The sequence below is a fragment of the Martes martes genome, assembly GCF_963455335.1.
Source record: "Martes martes genome assembly, chromosome: 7".
Lineage (NCBI taxonomy): Eukaryota > Metazoa > Chordata > Mammalia > Carnivora > Mustelidae > Martes > Martes martes.
This window is the reverse complement of record NC_137894.1, coordinates 99,357,081-99,374,550: the sequence shown is the minus strand read 5'-3', so window position 1 is coordinate 99,374,550 and position 17,470 is coordinate 99,357,081. Positions and strand designations below refer to the sequence as shown.

The 17,470-nt window shown below is 36.1% G+C and overlaps 1 protein-coding gene across 3 annotated transcripts in view; it reads left to right on the top strand.

The window, feature by feature from the left end:
• Positions 1–17,470, top strand: part of FERMT2 (FERM domain containing kindlin 2) — a 93,094-nt gene that overhangs the window by 36,382 nt on the left and 39,242 nt on the right. The window lies entirely within an intron of this gene.

Genomic DNA, 17,470 nt, shown 5'->3' with positions numbered 1-17,470 from the left:
ATGAAAATTACCTAATTCCTGTTAGCTTAGAATTAATAACTGACATTTTGCAAAACTTTTTTAAAGTCACAATAATAAAGTTCTTGAGTCACATTCTTATAATTTCCCTTCACAAAGCAACCACTGTCATAAGTCAGTGTGTATCCTTCTAGTACTTTTAAAAATACATCAGCACACACATAAGTACATGCATTTCTTCATATTTATGTTTTTATATATCCATAAACCATACACTGCCATAACTCTTTGGGTACTTTACTTTTTGCAGTTTGTATTTGTATGCAGGAGTTTCTCAAGTGGTTATACAATAGTCCCCTACTTCTCTGTGAGGGATATGTTCCAAGACCCCTGGTAGATGGCTGAAACCACAGTTAGCACACCTATATCTACTGGTTTTTTTTTCTTATACATACATATCTATGATAAAGTTTAATTTATAAATCAGGTATAGTAAGAGAGTAACAATAATAAAATAGATCAATTATAATAATACACTATGATAAAAGTCATGTGAATGTGGTCTGTTCCTCAAAATATCCTATTATACTGACTCAGGCTTCTTTATCTTGTAATGATGTGAGATGATAAAATGCCTACGGGATGAGATGAAGTGAGGTGAAGGACATAGGCACTGCGACACAGCATTAGGCTGGATGGTACATCAGAAGAAGGATCATCTGCTTCTAGATCACAATTAACTGAAACTATGGAAAATGAAATAATGGATAAGGGGGGACTGCTGTACCAATTTACATTACAGCCAGCAACATATGAAAACCCATTGTCCCAAATCATCACTAACATTTGAATATTGTCAGTTTTTAGTGTTTACTTTTTTGAGTGAAAAAATATAGTATTTCATTTTAGTTCATAAAGGTTAAGTATATTTCTGTATCTCTATTAGTCATTTAAGGTTCTTTTTTTTTTTTTTTACTTACCCATTTATATCATTTATCTATTTCTTTAGTTCATAAACTTTATAAACAATTGAACAGAAAGTACAGAGATTCCCATTAACAGTCTGTGGGTTTGGACAAAGACATGACATGTATCCATCATTATAGTATCATACAGAGCAGTTTCACTGCCCTAAAAATCTGCTCTTCCCTCTCCCCTACCTCCTGGGAATCACTGATCTCTTTATTGTCTCTGTAGTTTTGGCTTTTCTAGAATATCATACAATTGGAGTCATACAGTATGTAGTCTCTTCCGATTGTTTCTTTCACATAGTAATATGCATTTAAGTTTCTTTCATGTCTTCTCATGGCTTGATAGCTCAGTTCACTTTAGCACTGAGTAATATCCCATTGTCTGGATGTACCACAGTTTGTTTATCCTACATAGCTACAGAACCTACATTTCTAGTTTTTTCCAAGTTTTGCAGTAACAAGTAAAGCTACTATAAACATCAGTGTGGAGGCTTTTGTATGGGCATTTGTTTTCAGTTCCTTAAGGTAAATACTAAGGAGTGTGGTTGTTGAACATAGGAAAAAAAATACGTTTACTTCTTTTTTTTTTTTTTTTTTAAGATTTTATTTATTTGATAGAGATCGCAAGTGGGCAGAGAGGCAGGCAGAGACAGAGGAGGAAGCAGGCTCGCCGCTGAGCAGAGAGCCCGATGGGGGCTTGATCCCAGGACCCTGGGATCCTGATCAGAGCCGAAGGCAGAGGCTTTAACCCACTGAGCCACCCAGGCGCCCCATGTTTAATTCTTTAAGAAACCACCAAACTGTCTTCCAAAATAGCCGTGCCATTTGGCATTCATACCGGCAGTGAATGAGAGTGAGTTCTTGCTCTGACTCCTCACCAGCATATGATGGTGTCATGTTCTGGATTGTGGCCATTCTAATAAATGTGCCATGACATTTCATTGTTACTTTAATTTGTATTTCTTGGATGACATAGGATGTGGAGCATCTTTTCATATGGTCATTTGCTATCTGTACATCTTTTTTATGGAGGTGTCTGTTAAGGTCTTCAGTCTATTTTTTTTTTTTTTTTTTCCAAGTAGGCTCTAATGCACAATGTGGAGCTCAGTGTGGGGACTTGAACTTATGACACTGAGATCAAGAGTCAGATGCTTAACCGACTGAGCCATCTAGGTGTTCCTTTTGGCCCATTTTGTTAAACAGGTTGTTTGTTTCCTTACTGTCGAATTTTTAGAGTTCTTAGTATAGTGTTTTGGAAAATAGTGCTGTATTAGATATTCCTTTAGCAAATGTTTTATTCCAGTGTCTGGTTTGTCTTTTCATTCTCTGACAATTTCTTTCAGAGAGCAGAAAATTTTAATTTTAATGAAGTCTAGATTATCAGTTACTTCTTTTGTGGATCACGTCTTTATTGTCATATCTAAAATGCCATCACTAAACCCAAGATCATCTGGATTTTTTTTTTCTGTGTTATCTGGGGGTTTTATCATTTTGTGTTTTACATTTAGGACTGTGATCCATTTTGAGTTAATTTTTGTAAAGCTTGTAAGGCCTGGGTCTAGATTCCTTTTTTTGCATGGGATGTGCAGTTGTTCTAGCATCATATATTGAAAAATTATCTTTTGTTATATTGCCTTTGCTCTTTTGTCAAAGATCACTTGATTGTACTTATATTGGTTTATTTCTGGGTACTACATTCTGTTCCATTGATCTATTTGGGTTTTTTTTTTGCCAGTAGCACCCTGTCTTGATTATGATAGCTTATAGTAAGTCTTGAGGTCATGTATCATCAGTCCTTCAACTTTGATTTTTTCCTTCAGTATGATTTGGCTATTCTGGGTCTTTTACCTTTCCATATAAACCTTAGAATCAGTTTGTTGGTATCCATAAAATAACTTGCTGGGATTTTGATTACATTTAATCTGTTGATTAAATTGAAGAACTGATATCTTAACAATATTGAATTTTCATATACTTGAATGTGGAACATCTCCATTTATTTTTTTATTTCTTTCATCACAGTTTTATAGTTTTCCTCATTTAGATCTTATACATATTTGTTAGATTTATATTTAAGTATTTCTTTTTTATGTGTTAATGGAAGTAGTATTGTGTTTTATATTTCAAATTCCACTTGCTCATTGCTGGAGTATTGGAAAGTAATATACTTTTATAAATTTACTATGTATCCTGCAACCTTCCTATAATTATTTGTTAGGGGAATTTTTGTTGATTCTTCTGAATTTTCTGTAGGAATGATGATTATATTTGTGAATGTAGACCATCTTCTTCCTTCCCAATCTATATACTTTTTTTTTTTCTTTTCTTGTCTTACTGCATTAGCTAGTAGAGTAAGATGTTGAATAGCCGTGGTAAGAGAGGACATCCTTGTGTTCTTGATCTTAGTGGGAAAGCTTCAAGTTTATCATTGTTAAGTATGTCCTTTGCTAAAGGGTTTTGTAGGGGTTTTTTGGCGGGGGGGGGGGAATTATAGGTATTTTTTATCAAGCTGAGAATGCTTGCTAGCTTAGTGAGTTCTTAATCATGAACTTGAAATTGGATTTTGTTATGCTTTTTTAATTTATATCGATGTGATCATGTGAGTTTTCTTTAGTTTTTTTTGTTTCGTCTTTTGATGAGATGGATTATGTTCATTTTTGGATCTTGAACAACCCTTGTATAGTTGGCATAAATCTCACTTGGTCACGGCGTGTGATTCTTTTTATGCACTGTTGAAGTCTATTTGCTAATACTTTGAAGATTTTGCATACATATTGGTCTGTGGTTTTTTTATAAAGCTTTTGATTTTGGTATTAGAGTAATGCTGGCCTCATGGAATGAATTAGGAAGTACTCCCTCCACTTTATCTTCCAAAAGAGATTTTAGAGAATTAATATAATTTCTTCCTTAAGTGTTTGTTAGATAGGAAAAAAGCTCTTGACATGGGTCCTGGCAGTGACTTTTGGTTATAACACACAAAAGCACAAGCAAATATAAATAAGTAGGATTGTATCAAACCAAAAAATTTCTGCACAGCAAAAGGAAGAGTCAACAGAATGAAAATCTCTGAATAAGAAAAACTTACGAGGGTGGTGGGGAAATGGACATTGGGGAGGGTATGTGCTATGATGAGTGCTGTGAAATGTGTAAACCTGGCGATTCACAGACCTTTACCCCTGGGGATAAAAATACATTATATGTTTATTAAAATTAAAAAAAAAAGAAAAACTTACAAATCCTGTAACTGAGAAGGGGTAAATATCTAAATTATAGAAAGACCTCATATAACTCAGTAGAAAAAGCAAAAAACAAAAATCCAATTAAAAATGGGTAAAGGACCTGAATAGACATTTTCCCAAAGAAGATATGCAAATAGTCAACAGATACATGAAAAAGTGTTCAATATCACTAATCATTAGAGAAATACAAACCAAAACCACAATGCAGTGTCACCTCATACCTGTTAGAATGGCTTTTGTCAAAAAGACAGATAAATACTGGCAAGGATATGGAGAAAAAGGAACCCAGCCACAATGGAAACAGTATGGAAATTCCTCAGAAAATTAAAAATTAGAACTACCATACAACCCAGCAATTCTACTTTTGGAATATAGCTGAAGGAAATGAAACCACTGTCGTGAAGAGATATCTGCATCCCCATGTTCATAGCAGCATTATTTGCAATGGCCAAAACAAGGAAACAGTGTAAGTATTCACTGACAGATGAGTGGATAAAAAAGTTGTGATACACAAACACAGTTATTATTCAGCCATAAAAAAGAAGGAAATCCTGCTATTTGTGACATCACTGATGGACCTTGAAGGCATTATGCTAAGTGAAGAAAAGTCCGAGAAAACTACTGTATAATCTTGGTTATATGTGGAACCCAAAACAAAAACAAAAAAGCTGAAAGAGAGATCATTTTTGTGGTTACCAGAGGCAGAAGGTGGGGAGTGTGGGGAATTGGATGAAAGTGGTCAAAGGTACACACTTGAGTTGTAAGATAAGTAAGTACTGGGGATGTGATGTATGACATGAAGACTATAGTTAATGCTGGTATGGTATATGGTATATGGTGTGTGTGTGTGTGTGTGTGTGTATATATATATATATATATATATATATGGTATATGGTATGGTATATGGTATATGGTATGGTATATTTGAAAGTTAAGAGTTCTAGTCACAAAGATTTTGTGTGTGTGTGTGTGTGTGTGTGTGTTTATATTAAAAGGTGGTTGTTAACTTACAGTGTACATAAGTCAAGTTACTATGCTATATACCTTAATTGTATAAAGGTATCTCATTATCTCAATAGAACCAGGAAGGTGTTTGGTATAATTCACCAGTAAACCAGTCTGGCCCTAGTGCTTTCTGTTTTGCAAGGTTATTAATTATTGATTCAATTTCTTTAATAGACACAGGTCTCTTCAGATTATTTATGTGAGCTTTGGCAGATTGACTTTCAAGTGTTTTATTTAGTAAAAATTATATTGGTTTTCTTTTAAAATTTAACTTAAGAAAATACTTTTATGTAATGATTAAGTGAGGTTTTTAGTTATACTTCCTTTTTTTTTTTTTTTTTTTAAAGAACCACTTTTGGCTAGGCATAAGTACTTTAAGCTCTTTGATGTAACATGTGTTTGGAGGTGTAGGCTCTACAAATGTAGAGCCTTATTAAGAAGAAATGAAAACTCTCCCAAAGTTTAACTGACAATTACGTAGAGGCACTATGCTGCCATTTCATATCATCAGTACATAAACAATTTGAGTCTTGACCAATACTAATTCGTTCATACTTTTTCCTTTCTGTTCTTACAAAGATCTCTCTTTGATAGGGATAGTAGTAGTGGATAGTAGTAGATAGCAGTAGTGGAACAGAACTCTAATTAACTCAAATTCAGTTGTGTTTAAAAACATTTTTTTAAAAATTTGTTTGAGTAATTTCATTTTGGTAGCCTAATTTGTACATAAAGATTCTAATGCAAAAGGCTTGTTTTAGGAGTAAAGATGCTTAGTTTTTCTATAATGATAAAGATGAAAAAGAAATGAAGAATCACTTAAAACTTCTAGCAGCATTTTCTAGTTTTAGCTATTCTAGTGGATGTAGAGTAGTAAGTGCTGGTGACTTTAATTTGTATTATGCTAAAGACTAGTGATGTTGAGGATCTTTTCACATGATTACCCATATGTCTTTTTTTGGTAAAGTATCTGTTTAAATCCTTTGCCTCCCCCCCCTTTTTTTTTAAAGATTTTATTTCTTTATTTGACAGAGGGAGAGATCACAAGTAGGCAGAGAGGCAGGCAGAGAGGGGGGGTGAAGCAGGCTCCCTCTTGAGCAGAGAGCCCTATGAGGGACTCGATCCCAGGACCCTGGGATCATGACCTGAGCCGAAGGCAGAGGCTTTAACCCCCTGAGCCACCCAGGCACCCCGCCTCCCTTTTAAAAGAAAAAAAATTATGTTGTTGTCATCTTACTGAATTGTAAGCACATTTTTAGATATTCTGGATATAGAAAACTTATTGGATTTATGTTTTGCAAATACTTTTTCACAGTGGTCTATTTTTTTTATTTTTAAGTTTTTTTGAAGAACATAAATTTTAATTTTGATGAAGAAAGACAAGTTTATGATCTCTCTTATGATTTTTATTCATAAACATAAAAATCGTTAACAAAATTTTAAATCGGGCCTAGTAATAAAAGATTAACACATCATTGTCAAGTGAGGCTTATCCCCAAACAGGAAACTTTCTGTGTGCATGTGGAAAGAATGTGTATTATCATTGGGTGGGGATGCTTTATAAATCACAGGCAAAGTTGGTTGAAAAGCAAAGGGATGTTGCAGTCTTCAGCTATAATTGTTGGTTTGTTCTTGCTCCTTTCATATCTGTCAGTTTTATCAAAGTATTATTAGTAGGGGTGCCTGGATGGCTTAGTGGGTTGAGCCTCTGCCTTCAGTGCAGGTCATGATCTCAGGGTCCTGGGATCAAGCCCCACATCGGGCTCTCTGCTCAGCGGGGAGCCTGCTTCTCCCCCCCCCCCCCGCATGCCTCTCTGCCTACTTGTGATCTCTGTCAAATAAATAAATAAAATATTTAAAAACAAAAACAAAAAACAAATGAAGAAAACTATTATTAGTATACGCACACATTTAAAATTGTTTTGTCCTCTTGATGAATTTTCTCTGTTAACACTGAAATGACCTTATTTCTTTTTTTTTTTTTTTTTTTTTTTTTTAAAGATTTTATTTCTTTACTTGACAGACATAGATCACAAGTAGGCAGAGAGGCAGGCAGAGAGAGAGAGGGGAGGAAGCAGGCTCCCCGCTGAGCAGAGAGCCCGATGCGGGGCTCGATCCCAGGACCCTGGGATCATGACCTGAGCCGAAGGCAGAGGCTTTAACCCACTGAGCCACCCAGGCGCCCCTGAAATGACCTTATTTCTGATAATATTAGCTTTGAAATATATCTTGTCTGTATTTAAAAAGTGCTGCAGCTATCTTGGTTGGCATTAGTAATTTTTATTATCCTGTTTCTTCAAATTTATGGCTTTAAATTAGGTTTCTTGTAAACAATGTATAGCTAGAACTTGCTTTTTTAATTTATCCTGACAATCCCTGCCCTTTTGTAAACTGTTTAGGCCATTTATATTTAATGTGATTATCACTATGGTTAAGTTTTAAGTCTACCATGTGTATTTGTTTTACTTACAGTTTTTTATTTTTAAATTTCTACATGTTCTATTTTTTTGTTTTGTTTTGATGGACAGGGGTTTGTTAAAGTTATATTTATTTCTACCCATGACTTAAGTAGATTTTACTGCTTTTTTTTTTTTTTGCCTTTTAATATTCTAGAGTTTATAGTACATGACTAACTTAATCACAGCGAATGCTCAAATAGTATAATATTACATGCACAAAGTATAATAATCTTTCAATAATAAGTTCTATATCCCCTTTCCTGTCCTTTTTGGTACTATCATGTATTTTACTTCCATATATTCTGAAAGTCACTGTATGTTGTTATTTTCCTGTGAAGCAATAATTGTCTTTTCAAAGTAGTAGAAAGTAAGGAAAAATTTTTTTTTAAGATTTTATTTGAGAGAGTGTGTGCATATGCAAGCAGCAGGGGAGGAGCAGAGAAAGAGGGAAAGAATCTCAGATAGACTCCATGCTGAGTGCAGAGCCTGACTTGAGGTTCAGTCTCATGACCTGAGCCAAAACCAAGAGTTGGATGCGTGCCCCAGAAAAATGGTCTTTTTAATTGCTCACACATTTACCATTTTTTAATGGTCTTTGAGGATACTTTTCATTTGGTATCCTTTTCTTCTATCTGAAAAACTTCATATAACCCAATTATAGTTCAGGTCTGCTGGTGGTACTTTTCACCTTTTGTCTACAGAAGTCTCGATTTTTGTTTTCATTTTTATAAGATACTGCAGCTGGGTAAAAAATCCTAAATTTCTTCCCCCTCCGGTAATTTTCACATGTCTCTCTGTTGTCTTCTGGTTCATGTAATTTCTGAGAAGTCTTTTATTATTATTTTATTTATTCTTCTGTGTGCTTTCTCTGTTAGTCTTTCAGAAATTTATTCTCTCTTTTTTTTTTTTTTAAGCAATTTAATTCTATGGTCCTGGCATAGTTTTCTTTAGGTTTATTCTATTCTAGGTTCATTGCATTTCTTAGATCTGTGGGTTTATGGTTTTCATCAAACTTGGATAATTTAATGTTTGTTTGTTTCTTTCTTTTTTCTTTTTTTTTTTTTTTAGTAGGCTCCATATCCAACTGGAGCCTGACATGGTGCTTGAACTCGCTGAGCTGAGATCAAGAGTTGGATGCTTAATGGACTTAGCTACCGGGGGTGCCCCAAACTTAGATAGTTTATCAGTTCTTCAAATAATCTTTAGTGTCCATTCCCACAACTCCCATCCTTTGCGGGACTCTAGTTTCATGTATGTTAGGGTGATTATTATTGTTTATTCCTTTTTTCCCCAGTCTTCATTCTCTGTATTTTCATTTTGGATAGTGCCCATTTTTATCTTCATGTTCACTGATAACCTTGCTAATCTGCTGTCAACCCCATCCAGTGTAGTTTTCATTTCATATGTATTTTTCATTACCAGAAGTTTGATTTTGGCCTTTAAAAAATCTAGAAATCTTTCATTTTTCTCATTATATTTCTGATAGCTATTTTAATATCTTTGATTACTGATTCTATCATCATAGATAGTTCTGTTACTTTATTTTTTCCCCTTAATGCTGGTAATGGGCTGTATTTTCTTGCCTCTTTTATATCTGGTAATGTTTGATCAAATGCCAGGCTTTATTAAATTTGTATATTTTGGTGGCTGGATATCTTTTCGTATCCCTTTTAAGTAGTGTTGGCTTGCTTTCTTTTTGGGGGGGTCAGTAGTTAAATTACTGGGGCGCTTGGGTGGCTCAGTGAATTAGGCCTCTGCCTTTGGCTCAGGTCATGATCTCAGGGTCCTAGGATCGAGCCCTGCATTGGGCTCTCTGCTCAGCTGGGAGCCTGCCTCCCCCTCTCTCTGCCTACTTGTGATTTCTCTCTCTGTCAAATAAATAAATAAAATCTTTTTTAAAAAAAAGTTAAATTACTTGGAATCATTTGGATCCTTTTGATACTTTTAACCTTCTTTAGGGTAGGTCCAAAGCCACCATTAGCTCTGGACCTCTTTTGAGGATTCTTTTCAATACCCTGTTTTTCAGGAGGCCTTTCCCCCATATAAATACACAGATCAGTATTCAGACAGACTTCAGTGGGTAACAGCAGCTCTTCAGTGTTCTCTCCATGGTTTTCCCTTTTCTTATTATTTGACTCACAAATTATATGCATCTTGGCCTCCTTCAATACCTGGCTCTGTGTGCCCCTTCCCTGCCCTGAATTACTGCTAAGGAGCGAGCTGGTGTACTGCAAGGACTCATCCTGGTTTTGTTTTGTGTTGTTTTGTTTTCTCTCTTCTGTCCTGTGCTTCTTGTTGTCTAATGTCTGAAAAGTGCTTTTTTCCCCCTCCTTACTGTTTAAATAAAGCAGGAGGGTAAATCAAGTTCCTGTTACTCCCATCTTACCTGAGACCCTTCATTCTTTATTTTCTTCTAGCATTATACCTTTCTAGAAAGCCATCATTTGCTCATTATATTTAATAATAATTTCTTCCCACAGAAATTTCAAGTTAAATATGTTCAGAACTGAGCTAATGCTATTCCTTCTGAAATCTCTGTTCTTCTCCACACTGACCCTCAGAAGTCTCCAGTGTAGGGGCGCCTGGGTGGCTCAGTGGGTTAAAGCCTCTGCCTTCGGCTCAGGTCACGATCCCAGGGTCCTGGGATCGAGCCCCGCATCGGGCTCTCTGCTCTGCGGGGAGCCTGCTTCCTCCTCTCTCTCTGCCTGCCTCTCTGCCTAGTTGTCATTTCTGTCTGTCAAATAAATAAAATATTAAAAAAAAAAAAAGTCTCCAGTGTAGTAAAAAGCACCACCATCCCAGATAAACATACCAGAAACTTGGGTGTCTTTCATCCTTAGCACCACTGTCTTTCTTACCTACTCATCTCATCTCATCACCTAGAAGTGTTATTTTGGCTCTTGGACAGATCTTGAATCTTTGCACATCCTTCTGTCTCTGCCATCCCCACTACTGTAATAGACCACACCACTATCATCTCTCCCCTAGACTGTTCAGCAGCTTCCTCTATTCATCTTGTCCCTTCCAATACATACTTCATACAGTAAGCAGCAAGATTTCGAATTTTTTTAAAATCAAAGCAGCAGATGCAGAGTTAAAGTTAAAAGGGCTTATGACAGGGGCACCTGGGTGGCTTAGTTGGTTGAGCATCTAACTTCTTTGGCTCAGGTCAAGATTTCGGGATCCCAGGATCAAGCCCTGCGGTGGGGTTGGGGAGGTCCATGCTCAGCGAGAGTCTGCTTGTCCCTCTCCCCTTCCTCCACCCCCACTTATGCATGCTCTCTTTCAAATAAAATCTTTTGTTTTTGTTTTTTTAAAAAGGTTTTATTTATTTACCTAACAGAGCACACGCAGGGGGAGCAGCAGAGGGAGAGAGAGAAGCAGGCTCCCTGCTGAACAGGGAGCACAATCTGGGGCTCAATCCCCGGTCTTAGATCATGACCACAGCCAAAGGCAGATGCTTAACTGAGCCACCCAGGTGTCCTTCAGATAAATAAAATCTTTTAAAAGGGGGGGTGGTGCCCGAGTGGCTCAGTTGGTTAAATGCCCACCTCTTGATTTTGGCTTAGATCATGATCTCGGGGTTGTGGAATCGAGCCCTGTGTCAGGCTCCATGTTCAGTGGGGAGTCTGTTTGAGATTCTCTCTCTCCTACCTCTGCCCCTCTCCTCCCACCTTGCTCTCGTGTACTCTCTTTATTAAATAAACAAATCTTTAAAAAGGGAGAGCAGCTTATGACATAGGGTGTGAGGGGAGTTAAATAGGTGATGGGCATCAAGGAGGGCACTTGTGACAAGCACTGGGTGTTGTATATAAGTGATGAATCACTAAATTCTACACCTGAAACTATTATACCTCATGTTAAGTAACTGAAATTTAAAACTTGAAAAAAAGAGGGGCTTAAAATATTAAAAAACCACTTTTCTGCCCTCTTTCTCCCCAGCTCTTAATCACATTAGTTCCATTTTCCACCCTTCTGTTTGACTTTTATTTCCATAATTCTAAATAAAGTACTGTTATTTCTTGATTTATTAGTTTTAGATATCTGCTCATTGCTTTTTACCCAAATGTTTCTTTTCCCTCTTCTTATAACTATTAAAATATTTGGCTAAATAATTATTGTTTACATTATTTCAACAAAGTAAATCTTTATACTTGGTGAACCAAAATTTATCCTTTATCATCTCATATGCCTATTTGTTTATTATTTACTTAGTTTTCAACCTATATCCAGTGCTGATTCTTCTGTATTCTCTGTAGTAATCTCCTCCCTGCCCCCTTTTTTTATTCCTAGACAGTCTGAAGCCCCTCCATCCTCCTGCTCCACTCTGAAGTGGATGCTTTCTAGGCTAAGCTGTATAGTCGTAGCTCCGGGATAGCCCTTCATTACTGTCCAAGCAAAATGTCTTCTCCTCTCTCCTATTTGATCCTTGCATTTTCCCAGTATTGATTTGCTCACTTATTTTGGTGGACTAGATCCTCCATCAGCATAGTAGGAAAAAGGTGAATGAGATATAAATTTTTGAGGTGTTACCATTTTGTCCTTTGATAGAATTGTTGGGTTGAAAATTATTTTTCCTCAAAATTGGGAAATCATTGTTACATAGCGTTTTTGCTTCCAGCATTGCCATTAATATTCCTGATAGTGTTTTGTTTTGTTTTTTCTTAAAGATTTTATTTATTTGACAAAGACATAGGGAACACAGCAGAGGGAGTGGGGGTGGGAGAAGCAGGCCTCTTGCTGAGCAGAGAGCCCTGTGTGGGGCTCAATCCCAGGACTCTGGTATCAGGACCCAAGCCAAAGGCAGAAGCTCAATGACTGAGCCACCCAGGCACCCCCTGATAGTGTTGTTAATTTTGTTTTCATCCTTTTATAGGCTGCTTTTTTCCTTTGGAAATTAGTTTCAGGATCTTTTCTTTTCCCTACCATGTTGAAATTTCATGGTGATATGCCCTAATTCTTCCCTTCTGTTTTCTCTGTTCTCTCCATAACTAGTAATTACTCAGACATTGTTGTTGGATTGGTCCTTTTACCTGACTTAATGTCTCCATTGAATTTTTTATTGTGGCTATCAAATTTAAATTTCCATTGTTCTATATTTTTATCTGGAGGTTTGTTAGCCAAGTATTGATGAATACATTTAAGATTTGTGGATTTTATATAAATTCAAACCTCAACCAAAAAGAAAAAAAGAAATTGAAGAAAAAGGACCCTTCTCTCTCTCTCTCTCTTTAATAGATAAATAAATTCTTTAAAAAGGGGATTGGAGGGGAGTGCCTAGGTGGCTCAGCCAGTTAGACATCTGCCTTTGGTTCAGGTCATGATCCCAGGGTCCTGGGATTGAGCCTCATGGTGGGCTCCCTGCTCAACAGAGAGCCTGCTTCTCCCTCTGCCCCTCCCCCTGCTCATTCTCTCTCTCCTTCTCAAATAAATAAATAAAATCTTAAAAAAAGAAAAAAAGACCCTCTCTCCCCATTGTTAATATCCAAGATCTTTTTTTTTTTATTATTATAGTCAATACAATCTTACATTAGTTTCAGGTGTACAACTTGGAGATCTAACAAGTTCATACATTATGTTGTGATCACCACAAGAGTAGCTACCATGGGGCGCCTGGGTGGCTCAGTGGGTTAAAGCCTCTGCCTTCGGCTCAGGTCATGATCCCAGGGTCCTGGGATTGAGCCCCGCATTGGGCTCTCTGCTCAGCGGGGAGCCTGCTTCCCTTCCTCTCTCTCTCTGCCTGCCTCTCAGCCTACCTTTGATCTCTTTCTGTCAAATAAACAAATAAAATCTTAAAAAAAAAAAAAGTAGCTACCATATGTTACCATACATGCTATTTCATTATCATTGATTATTTTCTACACTGCCTTTTATTCCCATGACTTAGTATTCATCCCATAACTGAAAGCCTGTATCTCCTACTCCTTTTCACCCGTTTTGTCCATCCCCCCCAAACCCCTCACCTCCAGCAACTATCAGTTCTTTGTATTTATAGATCTGATTCTGCCTTTTATTAATTCATTTTTTTTTAAGATTCCACATATGAGTGATATCATATAGTATTTGTCTTTCTCAGTCTCATTTCACTGAGCATAGTACCCTCTAGGTCCATCCATGTTGTTGCAAATAGAAGATTTCATCCTTTTTATGGCTGCATAACATTTGTATACATGTGCACCTGTGCACACTCCACATCTTCCTATCCATTCATCTATCACTGGAAACCGGTTGCTTCCATATCTTGGCTATTGTAAATAATGCTCCAAATAAACAGTGGTGTATGTATCTTTTTGAATTTCTGTTTTCATTTTCTTTCGGTAAGTACCCAGTAGTGGAATTACTGGATCATATGGTAGTTTGTTATTTTTTAAGGAAACTTCATACTGATTTCTATAGTGGGTGTACTGATTTACATTTTGACCAAAAGTACACGAGGGTTCCTTGTTCTCCACAGCCTTGCTAACGCTTATTACTTGTCTTTTTGATTTTAGCTGTTCTGACCAGGTGTTAGGTGGTATCTGTGATTTTGATTTTCATTTCCCTGAAGATTAGTGGTATTGAGCATCTTTCCATGTGTCTTTTGGCTATCTGAATTTTGGGAAAATATCTGTTAGGGTTCTCTGCCCATTTTTTAATTGGATTGTTTTTTGATGTTGAGTTGTATGAGTTCTTTATATATATTGGATATTAACCCCTTATTGGATATATCATTTGCAAATACCTTCTTCCATTCTGTAGGTGGCCTTTTGTTTTGTTGATGGTTTTCTTTGCTGTGCAATTGCTTTTTATTTTATTTTGTCTCCCTTGACTCAGGAGACATAGAAAAATGTTGCTATGGTCACTGTTAGAGAATGCCTGTGATCTCTTCTAGAGTTTTTTTGGTTTCAGGTCTTATGTTTAAGTCTTTAATCCATTTTGAGTTCATTTTTGTATACGGTGTTAGAAAGTAATCCAGTTTCATTATTTTTTTACATGTAGCTGTCCAGTTTTCCTGGCTCCATTTATTGAAGGGACTGTCTTTTCCATATACATTTATTTTATTTATTTTTTTTTTTGCTTCCATTGTCAGAATTAATTGACCATATAAGCATGAGTTTATTTCTGAGCTCTATTTGTTCCATTGATCAGTGCATCTATTTTTATGCCAATGCCTCTATTTTTATGCCATTTTCATGCTATCTTTATGTTTTGATTACTAGAGCTTTATAATAGTATATTTTGAACTCGGGAATTGTGATTCCTTTAGCTTTGTTTTCCTTTCTCAAGATTGCTTTGGCTATTCAGGGTCTTTTGTAGTTACATAAAAATTTTAGTATTATTTGTCCCATTTTTGTGGAAATGATGTTGGTATTTTGATAGAGATTGCATTGAATCTGTAGGTTGCTTTGGGTAGTATGGGCATTTTAGCAGTATAACTTCTAATCCATGAGCATGGAATATCTTTCCATTTGTTTGTGTCTTCGGTTTCTTTCATCTGTTTTATAGTACAGGTCTTTTTGCACATAAGTTTATTGCTAGGTATTTTATTCTTTTTGGTGCAATTATAAGCAGAGTTTTCTTAATAACTGTCCATTGTTTCTCTTTCTGCTACTTTGTTACTAGTATATAGAAATGCTACTGATTCTGGGTATTTTATATCCTGTAATTTTACTCTCTGCTTCTAGTAGTCATTAGGATTTTTTATGTATAATGTCATCTGCAAATAGTGACGGTTTAACTTTTTCTTTACCAATATGGATTCCTCTTATTTGTGATTGCTATTTCTAGTACTTGCAGTACTATGTTGAATAAAAGTGGTATCTTGTTCCTGATCTTAGAAGCAAAGTTCTCAGTTTTTTACCACTGAGTATACTGTTAGTTATGGGTTTTTCATAGTTGGCCTTTATTGTGTTGGGGTATGTTCTGTCTAAACCCACTTTTTAAAGAATCTTATCAGGAATGGATGTTGAATTTTATTAAATGCTTTTTCTGCATCAATTGAAATGATTATGTAACTTTCATCCTTCATTTTGTTGATAAGGTGTATCGTGTTGATTTGTGAATGTTGAACCATCCTTGCATCCCCAGAATAAATCCCACTTGATTGTGGTGAATGATCTTTTTAATATATTGTTGAAAGTGATTTGCTGAGATTTTCTTCAGGATTTTTGCATCCATTCATCAGAGATGTTAGCTTGTAGTTTTCTTCTTTTTGTTGTATCTTTTTCTGGTTTTGGTAGCTGGATAATGCTGGTCTCACGATACATGTTTGGAATACTTGGAGGAGAATTGGTGTTAACTCTAAATATAGAATTCACTCATGAATCCATCTGGTCCTGGACTTTGGTAAGTTTTTGATTACCTATTTAGTTATGAGTAGTCTGCTCAGATTTTCTATTTCTTCCTGATTCAGTTTTAGAAGATAATATTTTCCTAGAAATTTGTTTTTTTCTAGGTTCAGTTTGTTGGCATATCATTTTTTCATAGGATTCTCTTAAATCCTTTATTTCTGTGGGGTCAGTTTTTACTTCTCTTTCGTTTCTGATTTCCTTTATTTGGGTCCTTTCTCTTTTTTTTGTGATGAGTCTTTCTAAGTGTTTATCAGTTTGTTTATCTTTTCATAGAACCACCTCTTCATTTCATTTATTTTTGTTCTGTTTTGTTTTTTTTTAGTCTCTATGTCAATGATTTCTGCTCTAATTTTTATTATTTTCTTCTTTGTATTTACCTTGAGCTTCATTCTTTTTCTAGTTCCTTTATGTATAAGATTAGCTTGTTCATTTGACCTTTTTTGTTCCTTGATGTAGGCCTATATAATACTGCATATTTCCCTCTTAGAACCTTTTTTTTTTTTTTTTAAGATTTTATTTATTTGACAGAGAAAGAGAGGGAACACAAGTAGGGGAGAACTGGTGAGGGGAAAGCAAGGAGAAGCTCCCTGATCAGCAGGGAGCCTGATGATACAACAACATGGGGCTTGATCCTAGGACACTGGAATCATGACCTGAGTTGAAGGCAGACGCCCAACAACTGAGACACCCAGGTGCCCTAAGAACTGTTTTTGTTTTGTTTAATTTTTTGCCATTGATTTTTTTTTAAGATTTTTTATTTTATTTATTTATTTGACAGAGAGAGATCACAAGCAGGCAGAGAGGCAGGCAGAGAGAGAGAGAGGAGGGGAAGCAGGCTCCCTGCTGAGCAGAGCCCAATGCGGGGCTCGATTCCAGTACCCTGGGATCATGACCTGAGCCGAAGGCAGAGGCTTTAACCCACTGAGCCACCCAGGTGCCCCTGGATTTTTTTTTTTTTTCTTTTTTTTTAAGATTAAAAAAAAAAAAGTTTCTAAGTAATCTCCACACCCAGTGTGGTTCTTGAACTTACAACCCCAAGATCAAGAGTCATGTGCTCTACCAACTGAGCCAGGCATTCCTTAGAACTTTCCACTGTATCTCCAAAGATCTCTTTGTTAATCTCTAGTTATTCTTTATAACATCCTATTCATATGTCATAGATGTCATCATCTTACTTTCTGAGAATAATATTTAAGAAGGTTTTGTTTTGTTCTTCTGTTTCTTGCAGTATTGCTGGCTCCCCACGTTGTTTTTCTTTTTTGTGTTAAGAAACTGTGCGTTCATTCCATTGCTGCCATAGCAAATTTTACCATAAATTTAGCAGCTTAAAACAACACAAATTTGTTATGTCACTGTTCCTATAGTTTAAAAGTCTGGGCACAGTGTGGCGCAGATGGGTGTTCTAGTTAGTTTTATAAAGCTGAAAGTAAGGTGTCAGCAAGGCTGTATTCTTCCTGAAGGTTCTGAGAAAGAATTCTTCATGGTAGAATTTGGTTGCATGTGGCTGTAG